We start from the raw sequence: 21,188 nt of genomic DNA, 5'->3' as shown, positions 1-21,188 counted from the left end.
TTTTAATAAATAACAAGAATTTAGGAACGGTCCGCACTATTGTGTGTGTTCCTTTTGTCTCAATAAAACAAAGCACAGTTTGTATAGTGAATTTATGTATGTGTTTTATCACTCAAATGTCAAGGGAGTCACAGTGCTCCTCTTCAATAAGTTCAGTTTTGTTTAGCTATTGTGGAAGGTGCTGCCACGTTAGCTGGGAAACTGCACAGGGTTGTTTGTGAAAATAGCAGGGGGGGGGGTGTTGTTGGTGTGGGGTCAAGAGTGTCCAGAAAGAAATATAATGATGGCTATATAGTAAATATAGTACAAGAGGGTTTGTGGTATATCTATTGTCTCATACGTGAGACAAGTCTCTGAATGTCTTAGTTCAGTCTGGGTGCAATCGCTGTGTCTGGTGGGGCAACGTCCCATATCCCCCAAGTGCACAACTTACTCTTGGTGACTTTCTTCACTCTCCTCCTTGAGAGTGGTCTGCTCAGGTCTTCTCCTAGTTCTCCTCTGCCTGCTGCGACTCTAGGTTGCAGCACGTGTAGGATTACACGCGCTGTTGGGAAGCAGCTGTCCACCAGCTTGCCACGAGATAATGCAGTCCCCGGGTCTCAGTGGTAGCATGGCCGCTCACTCAACTCCAGTCAAGGAGACTTAATGGGTATGAGGGCACTGTGTGATGAGCACTATAGCTGTATATTAGTACTCTTGGTGTGGATATAGGTGCTGAACTAAGACATACAGAGACTTGTCTCACATATGAGACAATAGATATACCACAAACCCTCTTTAGCCATCATTATATTTATTTCTGGACACCCTTGACCCCTCACCAACAACCCCCCTTGCAATTTTCACTAACAACCCTGAGCAGTTTCCCAGCTAACGTGGCAGCATTTTACACAATAGCTAAACAAAACTGAATTTATTGAAGAGGAGCACTGTGACTCTCTTAAACTTTTAGTGAATAAAACACTTATACCTAAATTCACTATAATAACTGTGCTTTGTTTTATTGAGGCAAAAGGAACACACACAATAGAGTGGACCTTTCCTATATTCTTGCTATATCTCATAGCAATACATGGTGTATGGCTTGGCTCTACTGGGCATGCGCCACAGATTCCATTGTCATTGTAACGCCTCCACTGGGCATGAGCCAGAGATCCCATTGCAAACCCTCAGAGCTGACAGCCACCACAGCGCAGACATTGATGCAAGTTTGCACTTTTTAAACACACAATCAATTTGTAATGTCTTACTTTTAAGCAGACTTTTAACAACAACACTAATACAGTAGTTTCACTATAGTGTCCAGAGCCGACAGTGCCAAAAAAAATCTAGTCTTTTCCAGGGCTCAAACCCAGGACAAGCATTGTTGTAATGCGATCACCTAACCACTAGCCACAAGCCAGCTGTATATTAAGAACTGCACATAGCGGGCTCATCTTTGTGCACTCCACCAACCCGCTGCTGTTTTTAATAATAAAAAAATTGTCTTCCTTTTCAAATATAGTACACAGTACCCCACCATTAGAGAATAATTCAACCCATCTCAGTGAAAGCTGTGCCTGCATCTCATTAATCTACAGTATTAGTTATATCGTGATAACAACTCAGGCAAACTTCACTACTGTACAGTTACTGTATGTACAATATGTGTACTGATTTGCGTCCCGTTCTTAGAGCTTACTGTACAGTATGTACTGTATGTGATATTAAAAATATTGGTTGTGCAAACATGCAAATACTGTACAGTGCGTGAATGTGATATCCATTCAATTTAACAGTATGGTATTAGGTACAAATTACAACAGTGGAGCACTAACCACCCAGCGGTTAAGTGCTGTATTACATGCCGTAGCGTATCCTTAGTTGAAGAATACCACGGTATGCCACAAGTCCAGCCATCACGTAACATTCCATGGCGTGAATCAGAGGCCTGAACACCACGCCATGAGCAATAAACTAGCTGGGCACATCTGTACGAAAAAAAATCAATCAATCAAAGTGTCTTTTATATTTTTCTGTGTGTGTGTGTGCGTATGCGTATTAGGCTTAACCGCAGTACTACACAAGATCCAGCCCAACTCCAGTCATGCTAAATACAAAAAAGTCAATCAATCAAAGTGTCTTTTAGATTTTTCTATGTGTGTGTGAGTGTTAGGCTTAACCACAGTACCGAACAAGATGCAGCCAGCAATACAATTGCAACCTAGTGCTGCCCGACTCCAGTCACGATCAATCGTTGCTCTGGAGCCAAGTTCTTCTGGAGCTGACAATAACTAAAAATCATCACTTGTCTTTTTTTCTAATATTTTTGCATGTGTGCATGACTGCACATGTGTGAGTTTTGTAACCGCACCTTGGCTACACTATTGGTGATTGTGACACTGCTTCAAGACTGCATAAAATATGGAGGGATGTCACATGACAGGAGAGCAAGGCCAAGAACCACATTTAGTAGCTGCTGCCAGCTGTGCAAGGCCATCAACTTCCTCGTCCTCTATGAAGGCCCATGCCCAGGGCTTGTCACACCATTGATATGGTAAAGCAAATTTTACTGAAGTTAAGAAGAAAAATTAAAGGATATTTGACTTTAGATAAACAAAAAATTGGCAATATGCCATTCACTACATGAAGTGGCAAGGAAAGGATAAGGCCTTGGCCTTTCTTTATGAAGACTGCTGATTCTGATAGCCCTTCTGTTTGTAGTAGTAGTGGTGGTGGTCCAATTAAAAATGTTAAAGTTGTTAAGACAGTTTCAGAAAAACCAACTGTGTGCCCTGAGAAATTGCAATCACAAATCGCTGAGGAGAGTGCAAGTGTGTCCGCGGTTGCTATGTGTGAGCCCGACCTAAATACTAGTGTACTGGAGGATCCTCCAAGTTCCAACATTTGTGTGCCCTTTGTAAATGTGGGGAAGGGCAGTCAACATCTTGCACAAATAGTCATTGAGGATGCTTCTGTGGAATTGCACATGGAGGAGGATGATATTTTGGTAGTTGAAGGCACTAAGGATGATGAGGATGTTGATGATGAAGATGTTGGTGATGAGGATGTTGATGCTGAGGATGTCCTTTGTGTAAGTAAGGCAACAGCTGTTGCCCATGGTTTGAAAAAGCCAAAGCCCATTGTTGTCATCCCGGGACAAAAGACTAAAAAATCTACTTCTCACGTGTGGAATTATTTCCATCCTGATCTGGACAATAGTTGTCAAGCCATATGTGCCTGTTGCCATGCAAGAGGTAGTAGAGGGAGGGACCTAAACCACCTAGGAGCCTCCTCCTCGTTACGTCACTTGGAGCGCATACATCAAAATTTCAAAGTGTACGTTGCCAAGTTCCAAAACTCAAAATGTAACAAGTCCAGTGTGGTCACCTACCTGCTCCCTCTCTGTGAGATCCAAGCACCTTTGATCTTCAACACCAACATCTGCATCATCAACATCCTCATTTGTCATCAGAAGTAATCCTGCTGCATCCAATGTTGGTATTCGAAGCATGATTGACTCCTCTCCTATCTGTGATTCCTCAGAAGGATCCTTGATGACTACGCCTGTTGCTGCTGCTGTTGCTATCAGTGGATCTTCATCCCAGAAGGAGACCAGGAAGAAGACTACTTGTAGTGCATCCTCCAAAAAACAATTAACTGTCAAACAACCGTTTTCAAGGGCAAACAAGTATGACAGCAATCACTCATTTGCACAGCAGACTACTGACACCATAACAGCTATGCTGGTATTAGATGTGCATCCAGTATCCACCATTACTGCAGTGAGTTTTCAACAGTTAATTAAGGTCCTGTGTCCTCGCTATCAGATCCCTTCTATATTCCACTTCACTAGCAATTCCAAGTCTGTACAAGGACATTAAAAAAAACCTTATTAATGTCCTCAGAAATGCCGTTGTCCCCACTGTCCACTTGACTACTGATATGTGGACAAGTGGGACAGGGCAAACTAAGGATTACATGACTGTGACAAACCACTGGGTAGGTGTATAGTCTACAACAGGAACAGCAGCAGCAACATCTCTCAAAAGACAGCTGAAACAGATGCAGGCTACTCTTTCTATAACTGGTTTCACTAAGAGGCATACCACTGAGAAACTCTTAGAAAAACTCAGGGAAATCATTGCTAAATGGCTTACCCCACTTGAACTCTCCTCGGGATTTGTGATTTCAGTCAATGCCACCAATATTGTTAGAGCATTACATGTGGGTGAATTCCAACATGTCCCGTATTTTGCTCACACAATTAATTTGGTAGTGCAATGTTTTTTAAAAAGTGACACAGTGGTGCAGGAGATGGTCTCGGTGACCCGCAAAATATCTGGACATTTTAGACATTTAGCGACCATTTGTTGAAGATTGCATGACAAGCAGGTACTGTTAAATTTGCCCTTCCATCAGCTGAAGCAAGAGGTAGTAACTCGTTGGAATTCTACCCTCTATATGCTTCAGCGGATGGAGGAACAGCAGAAGGTCATCCAGGCCTATACAACAGACTACGACATTGGCCGTGGAGGGGGAATGCACCTTACTCAAGTGCAGTGGAGAATAATTTCCGTGTTGTGCAAAATTCTCAAACCCTTTGAACTTGCCAAACGTGAAGTTAGTTCAGACACTGCCAGCTTGAGTCAGGTCATTCCCCTGATCAGAGTTTTGCAAAAACAGCTGGAGAAAATGAAGGAGGAGCTGAAATGGAGCGATTGAGCAAAGTATGTCATACTGGTGGCTCAAGCCCTTGATTCACTTCACCAGGATCCAAGAGTCGTCAATCTATTGAAATCTGAAAAATATATTTTGGCCACCATTCTGGATCCTAGGTTTAAGTCCTACCTTGTGATTTTTTTTCCAAAAGACCAAACTCTAAAACTATGCAAAGAGCTGTTGGTCAAAAAATTGTCAGCTGTAGCCGCAAGTGAAACGCCATCATCTAGTCCTTCAGCTTCAACAGCTGCCAGGAAAAAACTAAATTTTCCTTACAGAATGCCTGCTGGTCATGCAGATCATTCTCTAAAAAATTACGCCTGGTCGGGCCTGAGAGAACTGCCTACTAGTGACAGGTCTTCTAACATGACTATGTGTGATATGGGTTCCATTCACGGAATGGTGGAGGACTATTTCAAAGATAACATCCTAATAGACATGTCAGACAGTCCCTTTCAGTACTGGCAGGAAAAAGAGGCAATTTGGAGTCCCATACACAAACTGGCTATACATTACTTAAGTTGCTCACCCTCCAGTGTGTACTCCGAAAGAGTTTTCAGTGCAGCTGGCAACCTTGTCAGTGATCGGCAGAGGAGGTTACTTCCTCAAAATGTGGAGAAGATGATGTTCATTAAAATTGATTACAAATTCCATGAGGAAGACCTCTACCAACAATTACTTCCAAAAATTACAGAGGCGCCTATGGTGGATTCCAGCGGGGACAAATTAATATTGTGTAAAGGAGAGGATGAACACACTGATGGGGATGATGAGGATGAGGACAACTTGTAATGTAAAGCCAGTTTGTGTATGGGATCATTTTCATTTCCATGTCCAATGCACATTGGCAGCTTGTTTAATGGGGGTCCAAACAAACCAATCATTTCAGCCACAATTGGCATTCCTTTTTGCTGAAATGATTGGTTTGTTAAACTGTCCTGTTTTGTATACAACATAAGGGTGGGTGGGAGGGCCCAAGGACTATTCCATCTTGCAACTTTTTCTTTTCCATTATTTGCTGGTTGGGGCATTGCTGCCTGGCATTTTAAATTAATGTTACGGTTGGTTTAGGAACTAATGATTTATTTTTAAATTAATTTATGATCAATTTAACAGCCAGGGGCTGCACCCAATGACTTTTTTTAAATTAATTTATGATCAATTTAACAGCCAGGGGCTGCACCCAATGAATTGTTTTAAAATTAATTTATGATCAATTTAACAGCCAGGAGCTGCACCCAATGAATTGTTTTTAAATGAATTCATGATCAATGTAACAGCCAAGGGTTGCACCATTGTTTTTTAATTTATTTATTATCAATTTTACACCTGGCTGTCACTGTCATTGGTGTAGCTATGCAAGGGTGCTGTGCTCCTGTCTGTTGAGAGGCTGCTGCCCAAAATAATAAATAAACAATTTTTTTTGTGTGCTTGTCAGCCACACCTGTCATCGGCATAGCTGCACAGGGGTGCTGTGCTGCTGTCTGTCAAGGGGATGCATGACTATTGCAATGAAAACTTTTTTTTTCAAGTTATTGGGTTACAAAAAGTTTTTTTTTTAACTTAAACAAGGCAGAAATGTTATCCTAACAGCTTATAAAGTTATATGCTCTAAAAAACTAAAGGCTATATTTGTAAAAAACGAATGCCTAATTCTGCCAAAAGAGAGACTGATACCATGGCTAAACATAAGAGTCACCTTCTGGATGTGAATTGTCTCATTTGCATGGGGAAAGCCCAACCCTCAGATGAGATGGATCTCAGCCAGTGGACAACATTAAAATCCCCATTAAAAAGTCACAATGTAAGACTACAGTGTGAATCTCAGGAGAGGCCTCAGAGAACATGAAAATAGATGCTCCAGGTGCTGAACTTCAAGAGATTTCTCAATCATCATGTTCTGAAGTGTGGAAAGGTTTCATTCACATGTTTTCTATAAAGCAGTTCAAATATACAGCCTTCAAAGTGTCTGGCTATGACACCCACCTTTGCCAGGAATTACCAAAGATTATTACAAGCAAAGGATTCATCTGTCCAGAATCTGTCTGGGAATTCATCGATCATATTTGGCCTGAATGCACTAAGACATCCAGTGATTCTGTCACTGTGTTCTGTAGCCAACTTTATTCCTACCTGAATCGCAAACTGAAATACGGAAGCACAGACAACATGGAGGCCTTTGTTTTTCCACTGCCAGCATGCCAACCAATGCCTCCCAGACTACACCCACTGGGGGGACCAGGTCTTGATAATGACCATCCACATCTGTTGCTAGGCCTTCTTCTTCCAAACCATCCATCCTGGACTTCCTGTCCAAAAAGGGTAAGCAGGGTACAGAAAGAGGAGCTAGATGTCCTCTATGAAATCTTTTTTCTTCTATCATAGATGATGTGGAGAGATACGAGCTTCAGATGTTGGAACAGGGGCTCCCATCTATTTGGTTTCCCTCCAGAGAAAAGCGCTCTGTTCCTCAGGAAGTGTCTATGCCTGAGCTGATAGGTAGGTAGTCTCTGTCTGTTGGTAAACACCCTTCAGGAGATGGCTACCCAGAATAACAACAACTATAATAATGTGTCCACTGATAACCAACCTGATCCCTTAACAGCAACAAACCCCATATGGCCAACTCATCTAACATGACACCCAGTTTGCAGCCTCCTCTTCCCTATGACACTAATCCAGTCACCATGATCAGACATGTGTGGTCCAACCAATTTTTGGCCTTCTACATTCTATTCATTTCTAACACTCACATATCTAAGAGAAGTGGACAGTGGGAACAATGGCAATTTGAAGACCACTAACTAACTCCATGTACAGGTTGGGAAATTCCGTTACAGAACAGAAGGTTTGCAAAGGATTATTTAAGTCAATTGTCTATTTATTTTTGGAAAGCACGCTTGCTGGTCCACTTCTGGGATGAAAAAAATCAACTCCCAGCAAGCAGGCATGGCGCTCAAGAAAGAATTCCCAAGAAAGACACAACATAATACTTAAACCTTAGGTCTGAAATGTTACATTTGCTGCTCTGTTCCTCTTGTTCACAATATATCACATATGGTTAAGTGGACAGTGGGAACAACGGCAGTTTGAAGGCCACTAACTAACTATGTTTTTTTATGTCCCTGTACAGGTTAGGAAATGCCTTTATAGAAGATTTACAAAGTATTATTTTAGTCAATTGTTTATTTATTTTTGTTAAGCATGCTTCCTGATCCCCTTGTGAGCTGTGAGGTGGTCAAAACTGACTGGAAACGAGTGGAAACAAATGTTATTGAGGTTATTAATACTGTAGGAACAAAAAAGGCCCATTTTATGTGATTTTAGCTGTTTTTCTATTTTTTAAGAAAAATCCAGATCCAAAACCATAACCAAAATACGAAAACAAAACACGGATGTGAGGTTTTGGCAAAACCAATCCAAATTCAAGACCAGGGGAGATCCAGATCCAAAACCAAAACCAAAACACGATGGTCAGCACACATCTCTAGTTAAAACCATTTTCAACTATTTTTTTTTTGCCAAAAATTTGTGTGGTTGTTTTCACCGCTAATTGAATATGGCCCTATATCTGCTTCCCTAGCCAAGAGTCACAGTAGCATGCAGTCAGGGTAGCCTTTTATCATATTACAGGCATTCCTAATGTCTTGGCTTCAATTGACTGCACACACATTGGGCTGAGACCACCTAGGCCACGTGCATATATATATATATATATATATATATATCTCAATAGGTACCACAAACACTCCTCTAATGTGCAGGTGGTTTGTAATGCAAACATGAAAGCAATGAGTTTTGTGGTGGTTTATCCTGGCGCAAGACATGACTCATTTATCCCCTAGCTAGTCAGGCTTTCATGATAAATTTGAGGCCCGAGAAATGCTGGAGGCTTGGCTATTGGGTGAGTGACAATTTCTACAACCCTTTAATGACAGTGCACCTGTATGTTTCTTAATGACAAATGTATGTTTTTACTCTATGGGGTAGATTCAATTGGGCGTGAGGTTTAGCGAGGAAAAAAACCTTGCACCCCTCGTGCCCAATTTTGGAATACAGCATGTATGCATTCTCCCGATATGCGTGGTATCCAATTAAAAAAAAGTGGTCGTGGGGTTTGCAGCTCTAAAAACCCTGTGCCGTCTAAAAAAAAATTACTTCTTCACTTACCTGCCAAGGGGTCTCTGGTGGTCTCCGCAGTTCCCGATGGCCTACGCTCTATCTTCACACTGGAGAGGGGGCTGCTGGGAGGCTCCAGGGGCTGGTGGAAGGGGCAAGGGCTGTAGGGAGATGTAGTTTGCCCAGCACCCATTCCAGGGGGAGCACCCAGACACTGGGGGGCCAAACACACTGGGGGCCACAAGCACACACACACACTTACAAACACTCACACACTGACATACTCACCCTGCTGCAGAAGACCCGGCTTCCGACACTGGATACAGAAGAAGATGCAGAAGACAGCGCTGCAGAAGGTAAGTAATTAAATACTAATTAAGCAAATTGGAAACTTCCAATTGCCTAATTAGTACTCAGGGAGGGGTGCCACCAGGGGCCCAGAGCAAGTCCCAGTGATTTTCCTAAATAATAACGACTTTGGAAAAAATCACACTTGCTCTGGTGGTACGTGAAAAAAAACCTCCCGGGCTCTACATTGAAAAAAAAAACATGCACCTCATTGAATAGCAAAAATCCTGCATCTGCAGGAAAAACCTTGCAGGTGCGGGAAGTTTGCTCTTCATGCACCCAAATGAATATGCACCTATGTTTTGTATTTAAGGGGACTCTGGCTATGCCTGTTTCACCTGGCTACTGACTCCATTGTTGCTTCTAGAATCTCCTGATGAGCACGAGTATAATGATGCACATAAGGCCACTAGAGCTGTGATATAAATATTTTTTGGGTAACTGAAAACAAGGTTCCACTGTCTGAACATTTCTAGTGGAATTTTCTTGTATTTTCCATCTAATATATCGGACATTGTGCTCAGATGCTGTCTTTTACATAAGCTTTGTTTGTGACAACCTCATGCACATGATAATGCAAGAGACAGTGGGCCTGATTCAGAGCCGGACACTCTGACAGAGCACTCGCTCAGAATCAGGGCCGGCCCTCTGGTTTTTCAGAATGGCCTCCTGCCACTCACATTGCTGTGGGTGACCACCCACAGCTATAGCGAGCGGCCATGATGATGGTCGCGATGGTCAAGATCATCACAGCCATCGGGCTTGCGACGAGACCCTTGTGGTAGGGTCACGATGCCGCAAGCCCAAGAGTGCTTTTGGCTCAAATAGAGCCGAAAGCACTCCCACTGACATCACTTGTGATGTCAGTGGGGCCGGCCCCAGACGGTAGGCGTTACCATGGGAACGCCTCCATCTGGGCAGCCACTCCCCCAGCCTGCCCACCAAAGGGGGCGTGCTGTCACTCAACATCGACAGCATTCCACCTTTGGTATGAGACCCAGAGCAACGGTTTGCCCGTCGCTATCCGGGTCTCACGTATGTGCACAACGGAACCGGCTCCGTCGTGCGCATGCGCACTGGGCCACCATCGACTTGCTTGAGAATGCTTAGCGCTCGCGAGCAGGTCTGAATCAGGCCCAGTGAGCAGGGAGAGGATTTTCATGTTTCTGGTGACAATCTGACATCAGACAGTGGGAAGCAGATACTGTAAGGCAGAACCTCATACACCAACACTTCACCAGTAAGTATATAGCTTATAGTATAAATCCTTCTTGAATGTTTGTATAATTTACCTGTCATTTTTTAACCCATCTGTGTACATTTACAGACATTCATAATTATTATGTCACTATAAATGTTTGCCAATTTTTACACGAAGAAATAGTCATATCATAACTTGCAAATAGTTTGTAAGTGAATTAGAAAGTGTTTTATAAATATATTACTCAAAGTGTTACGTAAACCACAAAGTACTATAGTAAATCTGAGCATTGATCAAAGTAAACTAAAAAAATAACACACTGCATATATGAAAAGCCAAATATAATTACATTTTCATTTTCTGAATGTTTAACATAAATAAATTTTTAAAACTGTTTAAATGTACCACTTTAATTAAAGCCTGCCCTTAGTGGATCTAGATGGCTGGCGTTGTGATCCAAGACCATATCCATGGTGCAGTGAGCACCCACAGGTGTGCTTTGTGGGGTGTTGCCCACAGAAGTACTAGATCCTGGCTCAGGAAGTCTCATTGGGCAATAGCTTGATTCAATCCCTTGTAGCAGCATTTCTAGATTGAAGTAGGCCAATTAGGGTCTGCTGGTTAGCTGTGTTGGTCTCCAGGAGATGAATGTTGAAACTTTTGGCTGTCATCCATATCCATTAACCTCAGAAAGGATTTGTGGAAGATATTATGATCTGCCTTCATAAGGTCAAGTGTGTTAGCCACCCAGGTAACCTCACTTGTCAAGGTGCTGGCATTATGGTTAACCAGCTGGGAACTTTTTGTTTGAGCAGAAATATACTGCACTTGCCTTTTTAAATATATCAGCTGCTGTGTCTGGTGCAAGGACCATGATGCCCAAAATTGATCCTTTTGACTTGCTGCTAATACTGAGTGATCACTAAATTGGGGTGCAGGTGGGGTAGGCATCATTGCGGGTGTTGTGGGGGCATCAGAGATAGGTTCTAAATATAATGTGAAAGTCTCTTCCTCAATAGGAGCCTCCACCATGGCTACAGCCTGCATGTCTTCTTAGTTGTCCTCTTGGGAAATTAAGTAAGAAAATTGGATAAGTATATTCATTTTAACTAAACATATTTATATATGTACATCACTTGCCATTCTGTTTATTTTTTGGCTCTAGAACCCTAATTTGTGTCCCTTATTTATGGGCAACATTGGTGTAATCCTGCAAACCTTTTCTTTAACTTTTTCTAAGTCTAATGCTGGGTACACACCACTGGCAGATATATTGGCTGATCTATGGATCCAAATCCAAAACAATGAAAAATACAGTTATGTTTTTGAAGTCGCAAGTACAAGATGGTTCACAACTACGAATACATACACCATTGGAAAACACGGTTCCGTAAAACACAGATGCTTAGTAAATTTCAGGATTTACCAGAACACAAAACTACCACGTTCAATCGATCCAGTTCATTTTGATATTCGGATCAACGCGGTTCCAACACGATTCTTAGTAAATTTTCCCCTGAGTCTGCTAAGTACTGCTTCTTTGGAAATTTGCTAATAGTTTTCAAGTATTGGGTGTTAAAACTTAATAATTGCAATTTGTTTTTGAAGATAGTTGCCTAAGGGGTATATTTACTAAAGTGTAGGTTTTCTAGAAGTGGAGTTATCTTCTAGAAGGTGCTAGATAAATGATAAGCAGAATATGATTGGTTGTTAAAGGCAACAACTCCACTTCTAAAAACCTGCACTTTAGTAAATATACCCCTAAGTGTGAACACCTAAAGTCTTCTGGGGCTTATAGACAGCAACTGTAGTCTGTGGTCATGACAAACAGCTCCCTTCCCTAAACATAAAACAAGCATTGCGCCACTATAAATTAGAAAGGGAACTTTGTTAACAATGGGTTTTATGGATGAGATTGTAACTTTCATAATATATTTTACTAGATAGTTATTAATAGGGTATATATTTCTTGCATGAAAGTTTGCCAACAATATAATTTGCTATGTCACATTCAGAAAAGTTGCAATCTTTTTTACTACTTAACAAGCTATGTAGCTATATGTGCATCAGCCTCTGCTTTTATGCAGAATATAAATCATGTTTATTGAAACTGGTATACTTTAGATGTGGTATAACTCTAACTTTAGTTTTAATTCACGGCAAACTTACATTTTTGGAAAATGTTCTACTAAAAATAAAACGCAAATCAATACTGTCATGTATAATTGATTGTCTAGTATCAACAGGTTTAATAGAAATGCCAACCAGAGATTGATCATCTGTGATCATTGGTTGTGAATTAAAAATAGACCAACTACTGAAGTTGTTGTGAGGTTCTTAGTATGGGAACTCTGGGCCTGATGCAAGGATTGCTATTCTGATTATACGCATGCAATGCAGTTGCTATTATCAGTGGGGATATGAAAATATTTGTATTTGCATTGCGATCTCAGCCTAACATGAGAACGCCCACTTCCCCTTACTCACATCCATACACTTGGGCTACATAGCGAAACAATCGGTAACATCGAGTAACATCAGACCCATATGCACAGTTAAGGCAGGTCAGACCTCACTCAGAAAATGCTTACTTCAGCGAACGCTATTGGGCCTCAGGCTGCATCTGGTATCGCAGTGACTAATTTATGCATGCCCCTGCAATGCTGTCCCAATGTACTGGCACGCCTTCATTCTCCCAGCCACCACCCCCATCACCACCCACAAACGGCACATTCTGTCAATCACTCTGAGATGAATCTGCGCACACACTGCGTTCTCATTCCTGATTGCAGTGGCTAGTTCACACAGGCACACTGCGATGCATACGCTTGCACAGATCACGAAAGTTGGATGACTGCATGATTCTTAGCATTTGCGATCCTTGCTGAATCAGGCCCGATAAACGGGGAACCCTGGCAGTGGAGAAGTATTTTAGTTAAACCAACCATAGACCAGCAGAGAAGCCTCAGTCTTGGGGTTTCTTATGCTTAATGGGACAACATTTTAATGAAAATTACTTTAATAAACATTATGTTTAGTTTACATTTCTTGCTATTGTCAGATGTTTTATTTCTTGATATTGCCACGAGTAATTCTACAGATATCATGGCATTATCATTTTAATATTAACTTTTATCATAGGAACCATCAATACATACATCTGCAGTGGGTAATTTTGCTGTGAGTTGAGAATTGAAGTCTTCAAATGAATTTAATGGGACAGATGGACAGAATAAGAATTATTTTCACACAGGGAACTTTTTGCCTGATTCACTATGGATCACAACTGAGATCGCGGCTGCAATTACGCACTCAATCTGGCTGCCAAGATATGCTAATCAATTGTGATCGCTATGCCATCGCTTATACACATCCATAATGTTTAGCAAGACTGCAAAACCATTGGTAACATCGAGTACAATCACTGCCTCACACTCACTTGCACAAGCTCTGACCTTACTCCGGAATTGCTAACTTTATTGCAGGCACTGAGCACTTGAGCTGCATATGGCATCATAGTGGATAATTCATGCACGCTCCTGCATAATATATTTTACTAGATAGTTATTAATAGGGTATATTTTGTTTGCATGAAAGTTTGCCAACAATATAATTTGCTATGTCACATTCAGAAAAGTTGCAATCTTTTTTACTACTTAACAAGCTATGTAGCTATATGTGCATCAGCCTCTGCTTTTATGCAGAATATAAATCATGTTCATTGAAACTGGTATACTTTAGATGTGGTGTAACTAATTCCCAGCAAACTTACATTTTTGGAAAATGTTCTACTCAAAAAAAAACAACAACAACAACAAATCAATACTGTCTTGTACTGATTTGTATTGAAGGCATGTTGTGGGCATGTAGTCAGAATAGTGTGCTGATAAGTACATGCACAAAGATCCATCCAATTTCAGATCGATCTTTTGACCCATGTACTGTATGGTTGGAGCAATTTCACTCTGATAAATTGTGATGGTGGCTATTTGAACAAGTTAATGTATAGGCACAGTGTGATTGGCATAGATGCATACAAGTCTGCATACAGGCAAATATCCACATTTAATTCCGTAGATGCACTGAGTGGTATATTTACTAAAGTGTGTTTTTTTAAAAGTGGAGATGTTGCCCTTAGCAACCAATAAGATTCTACTTAGCATGTACTGTATCTAGTACTGTGTCTAGCACCTTATAGAAGATAATTGCTAGAATATGACTGGTTGCTATGGGCAACATCTCCACTTCTAAAAACTCACGCTATAGTCATTATACCCCTGAGAGTTCAACTATGGCTGTTTTTCAAGCAAATCGCAATCAGCCACATAATCTGAATCAATGTAAGATGCATTTGTACTGTACATATAAATGCAGCAGTGTGGTATATTAGTCAGACAGTCAACATGTAGACAATCAAAATATAGACACCATAATGTTGACAAGTACATTACTTAGACCACCAAATGTCAACATAGACTATATGTCAACAATCAATATGTATAAAGTCAAAATGATGACAGGGACAAATTGTAGGCATGGACATAATGTAGACAATTAATATATAGAGAGGTTGAGATGTCAAAAATCAAAATATAGAAATGTCCAGAATTTAAAATGGTCAAAATGTCGGGATATCAAAAAACTGTATAGACATGGTCAAAACAGCAATATTTATAATGTTGACATTTAAAATATACTGTCGACATCTAAAATATAGAAATGTTCAAAATGTTTACAATATTAATATAGACATATTATAGACATGCGTATATTAGAAATGTCAACATTGTGTCTACATTTTACCGGTCGACCTTATGTCCATGTCTGCATTTTAACCATGTAGATATTCTATCATTTTGACAATGTAGACATTATATCAGTTGACATTTTGGTGACGACCTTTAAATTGTCTATGTTTTGTCCGAAGTTTGACAACATCCCAAATTCAGCAACATGACTAAAAGTAACAAATTCATATTGTTATTTTATTGACTGTAGGGAATAGCAACTTTTTCTATACTGTGTTGCCGATTATTCACCTCCTTACACATTGGCCATGATTCAATTCAGCACGATACTGAATAGCCCTGGTAGGGTGCTCCCGATGCTATTCAATTCAGTGCACAGTTAAGCCCTGGAATGCTGGTTATCACTACTTAACATGGGTGTTTAGTCACAAGAAGCAGCATTCTAAGACTAAAGTGAAGTACCGGCCGCAAGGCTGTTAGCGCCGCAGTAACATGGCAAACAGCTGGGCAGCTGGGACTTTTGTCGGATTACTTCCCGCACCCTCAGGGGGGTGTGAGAAGAAATCCTTCAGTCAGGCCAAACATTGCGCTGAATTGAATAGCTCCGGGAGCTCCCTCCCAGGGCTATTCATCATCAGTTTAAATTGAATTGCGGCCAATTTATAGGAAATTCAATTCCAGGTGATGTTACATGACCTTTACTTTACCTGGGTGAAGAAGAGATAAAGTAGGGGGGAATGTCAAGGTAAATTCCCACATCTCATAACAACCTTCTACATGTCACCACAGTCCCCTACTTCTCACTCTTGCCCCTTGCATCTCACCAGTGTCACTATAAAACCCCCTGCTACTGCCCTGCATCTGGCTGGGGCTCGACCACTGGGATGCACTGGGAAGGGCAGGAGGATCATGTTGAGAGATTTGTATTGCAGCTACTGTAAGCATTATCAGCAGTATGTCCTCAAGGCTGGGGCACTTGTGCATATTTCTGCAGCCTCTTTCCTCACCCTTTTCCAGCTGCCAAACATTGTACTATGCAATGTCTTCTTTGCACAATGTACCCTGTATTTTCTGGTATTCCTGTTGAGCTTCCTCACTGTCTGAGAACAGCACTTACTTCCATGGGAGGTGCCTCCTGTTCACCAAAGGTGTAAGGCTGTTGAGGAACATCATGCTGTAGAGGGAGCACTTCATGGTGGATGAGTGGTGGCCAGAGTCTGACTGCAGGTTCAACATAGGGTTGGACATCAGCATCCAATGGTTACTAACCATCAATGTTTTTGTTACAAGTAGTGTTTTTACCATTTGATCGTGGAGGTCCAATGGTTGCCACCATCAAATGGAAATCATTTAATGGTGTTCTGATGGGTTTTTTTATCATTCCTGATAGCTATTCCTCCCCTGGCTCCTTCCTGGCTACTGTTTCTTCTCCCACAGACCTGAACCTGCATATTCCCTGACTCCCTCTCCCCTCTAGGCTGCTGCTAAGCAACAGGGCAAAGTGATATCTCTGATTGGCTCTCACTGTCTCTTGCTATATTTTGCATCTAGGTGTAGGTGTCGCTGGCTGAAGAACAGACAAGGAACGTTTTTGGTTTGATAGGTGAATTGTATCTGGTGTAATTGTGCCATTTGTCATAGTAGTCCCTGCTGTGCAGATGTGTGGAGACATGGTTGGACTGGCCCACAGGTGTACAGAGGAATTCCCCGGTGGGCTCCACTGTCTGAGGGCCCACCCCCTCCTCGAGTGATCTGGTTACAGACTGTGCACTTGAATTATACAACATAAATATGTTAAAAATATACTGCACAGGACTATAGTGTATTTCATACAAACTATTGCTGTTATTAATCTGGTACATTATCATGCATGCACTAACAGTATTTACTATATACTGTATATATATTTTTAAAGGGGCTCAGACCATGCACTTTCTAATGGTTAGTCAAGCCTCTGTGGAGGCTAGCCACACCCCTACTGGAGGCTGGCCCTAAGTATAGGCCCCTATAACTGCATTCCCCCGGTGGGCCCTTCATGCCCCAGTCCGACACTGTTTGGTGATGTGGTTGTGGAACAAAGAAGCATACTGTAACTTCCCATCCAGCAACCAGGATTTCTTCATGAAGTACTGTAGCTGGTTTCTAATTGCTCATGAAGCCGCACATATTAAAACTGCTCTTGTATCTTGTGTTGACCTCTATTTTCAAATTCTGTAATGACAATGTGTTCCTAACCTACACAACATATTCCAGGCTGTGTAAGATACATTAAAGTGAGGGCAGATTTTGCGTGTCGGCAGGAAAATTCCTCGAACATCAATGACACTGAGGGAACGGGGCAAGATATTGTCCTTGGGTCTAACAAATTGGTAAGAATATTATGTAATCCTAAATAATCATCATATTTCAAATGTTCATTCATCATAATTGCTAAGCACAAGCAAAATTTGAAAATGATTTTGCTGGGACGTCACAGCCTGAGAATCTGCCTGTTTTTGATTTACGCAAAACTTCCAGCAGCTTTGCTCTTCTTAAATTGTCTGTATCCATCCAAGCAATACCTTAAAAAGTTCTTCCATGTTACTGTATGTAGTCACAGTTTTTTTGTGTCATTACAAAGTCATTATTTTAAATCTCCAAAGCTTAATTAACTGTGTGAATAACAGTTGTTACTACAATAGTTAAGCTTCAATGTCTCCTGTATTCTGGTGCACATTTGCAGGACTTTTCCTTAGTTATCTCCTGATGCTGTTCATGTCTGATCCTTCCACTAGTCAATATTTAGCAATTTGCTATCAGTCACTTGCTAAGTTCACTTGTTTCCAATAATACCTTCTACCTAGAATTCATTAGTTCCATTACTGTCTACATGTCAGTTTCTGTAATGGGCCTGCTTCCAGCACGCTTCTCTTAACAATATTCTTCCCCCTCTTACTCATGTTAAACTGTATTTAATTTCCTCTGCTCAATTTACTGCACATGTTAAGAAAGGTGACAAAGAAAACAGATACTTTGCACCGTTGGTATAAATACATGTATGAATTTGTTATGGTGTCAGGTATTAATCTGTATTTGACAGCACAGTCTGTAGCTCTTCGTTAGAATGCATGCACAGTTTTAATGTCAGATGCCTAGGTTCCTGACAAACTCTCTAGCATGGTACAAGGGTATTCTGAGTAGAAGGGGTTGATCAGGTGCAAATAAAGGCAAAGTTCTTTTAGTTCGTTCTTCCACTATATGGTAAAAAATGGTAAGTTGTTTTTTAAATTGCCGTGGGTGTATTGTAAACTTATTTTTCACATTTAAAAATAGCTATTCTCTGTTTGTATGGTCTCAGTAACTAGTATGGGTGATACCTTGTAGGACAGAACCTTTTGTTGTCAGGTGGAGGAAAGGGGCACTTTTCATTCAAGGGTTAAATATATGTAACATCTGCTCACCTTTGATATTGGTAGGTCTTTAGTTAATTAATTGAGGGAAAATGGAAAGGGGAATGGGACCCTGTACAGGAAGAATAAATATATGAGTATGTATTAATCAATAAACCAACTGTGACCGTTATTATTCTAGATTAATAATCATATAAATAACAATGTGGTTGGTGGTGCTCCCTGGAATAAGTATGTAAATATCTATATTATTGTACATTACGAGGGCAAAGAAGAAAATTCCTTTTATGGGGCACTCTTGGATAGAAATGTAATGGTTATAATAATTAAAGCTTAACTTTTATTACCTACTTGTAAAAATATTATTACATAAATCAAGGCGAAAAATTAAAATAAAATAATATATTCCTGACTTTTCTATGTGTCCAGGAATTAACCTCCAATCACAGATGTTCAATATAGTTACTATCTGATGTGTTCAATTAGTTAATACACATATCCCTTATCATCACACCATGAGAGTGGTAAAAGGATGTGCAATTTGTATGACACCTTTTAATGCACAATTCGCTATAGGTAACTTAAATATTGTAAATACAGTAACTTACACAAGATCATTGAGATGTTTATATTGGTTCAGCAATTCACCCAGTATCTCAAATATTATACATTCCCTGGATATTAGTGTATTGCCCTTGACCCTTGGGAAAAAAATCCAATGTTAAGTTAGTATATCAGCAATAAACAAACTTAATGACTATCTATGTATTGACGTCAATAAATGTTAGTCACTTTGACAGCAATTCAAAATATATGGAATCAATAAGTATCAATTATTGCACTGTTCCCTGTAGGTTACCCAAATTTTGTAACCATTACAATATTGCACGTGATTCATGAAATAACAAATTGCACATTTTCATAGTATTGCCAAATGCCCCAATTGTAAACAAATATCACAATATTGCACAATTCCCTATAGGTTATGGTGATATCATAATTGTCACACAGTTTGTATTTAATGTGCAATCAACAAATTGCACATGCCTTAAATATTGCCATATGTCCTAAATGTAAACAGTTATTATTTTAATTATTGCACATATCCCTGTTGAACATAATTACATCCAGTTATATTTCACATATATTTATTTCAGTGGTAGACATCACAATATTGCACAATTCCCTATACTGTAGGTTATGGTGATTGGCAAAAAGTGGGTAACAATGGGTGCGCTTCTGAAATTAAGAAATACTACAAAGGGTTCTGGTGTACACCCTGTTAGACACACCAAATAATGACAATAAATAAAACAAAGCAAACCCTGAGCAAAACCTTAATTGAGGATCACAGTCCAGGGGCAAATGCAGGATTTTTAGGGGGGGGGGTCCGTTTCATATATATATATATATATATATATAGTGAGACATACGCAGCACACACAACATATACACACAACATACACACACAAAACATACACACACACATACACAACATACACACAACATACACACACGCACACAAAACATACATACACACAACATACACACAAAACATACACATACACACAACAAACACACACACAATATACATACACATAGCATAATTACAAACAACCTTGTTGCCAGGCTGCTGTTTGGGTGGCCGTGATGATCCTCCCCTTTCCCTGGGACTCCTATATCTCACACACATACATCCCAAACACCCTCCCCTCCTTCCTCCCCAGGACTACAATGTCACACACACATACATACATCACACACACAAACACATACAACACACACCATAGGCAAATGCAGGGGGGGTTTCCTTCTGCCTGGAAACCCCCCTTCCCAGCCCACACCATGACCACAATAGAAATATAATAGAATTTTACTAGTGCTGCATGTTCTTCTCAGTATCACAAATGAAATAATTAGCACCACCTGTAGATCTTTTAACATGTATCAGTCAGTAATAAATAACCTATGCACCAACTAGGAGATCTGGAAAACATGCACTGTTAGTGATGTGCTCCCATAGAGGCCAATATGTACATATATGTCCAGGGCAGTGCTAGGTTCTGCTGCTGCTCCCAGACTTGCTCCCATGCTCTGGAATGGTGCCCACATCTAAAATAAAAACATTCAGCTCAGGCAGGATGGCCTACTGCTGCATTTAATGGCTTACTGTGATCGCTTGTCCTGTATATGCTGGAATTATGACACACAATATACTTTGTATGATGCATATTAAAGCTGGTTAAGTTATAATTATCCCCTCTTCATGGACTGGCCACACTCACTCTAGAAATCAAGCATTTGGAAACCCCCCTCTAGAAATCCTGCATTTGCCACTGCACACACATACAACACACATACCATCTACCCTGGCCAACACTAACAAGAATGACCTGACCTGATTCTTCAGCATTTGAGCCACTCAGTGCCATGCCGCCTTCCCGCGCCACACCCAACTGCTCCTCCATCCCTCATCAGCATTGTGGGAGAGTAGTTAAGTCACTGGAGAGACAAGCGGGAGCTGGGGGAGGCGGAAGCGGGAGCTGGGGGAGGCAGAGCGCACAGAAGGGTTGTGGATAGATCCCCTTCCGTAGATGTACCTACGGAAAGGGGATCTATAAACAACCTTCCCAGCAGTCAGCACTAAGCCGGGTGCGCCGCTTATATACATCACAGCGGGCG

The sequence above is a fragment of the Taudactylus pleione genome, unplaced genomic scaffold (assembly GCF_031769625.1).
Source record: "Taudactylus pleione unplaced genomic scaffold, aTauple2 ptg000276l, whole genome shotgun sequence".
NCBI classification, from domain to species: domain Eukaryota; kingdom Metazoa; phylum Chordata; class Amphibia; order Anura; family Myobatrachidae; genus Taudactylus; species Taudactylus pleione.
This window is presented reverse-complemented; position numbering follows the sequence as displayed.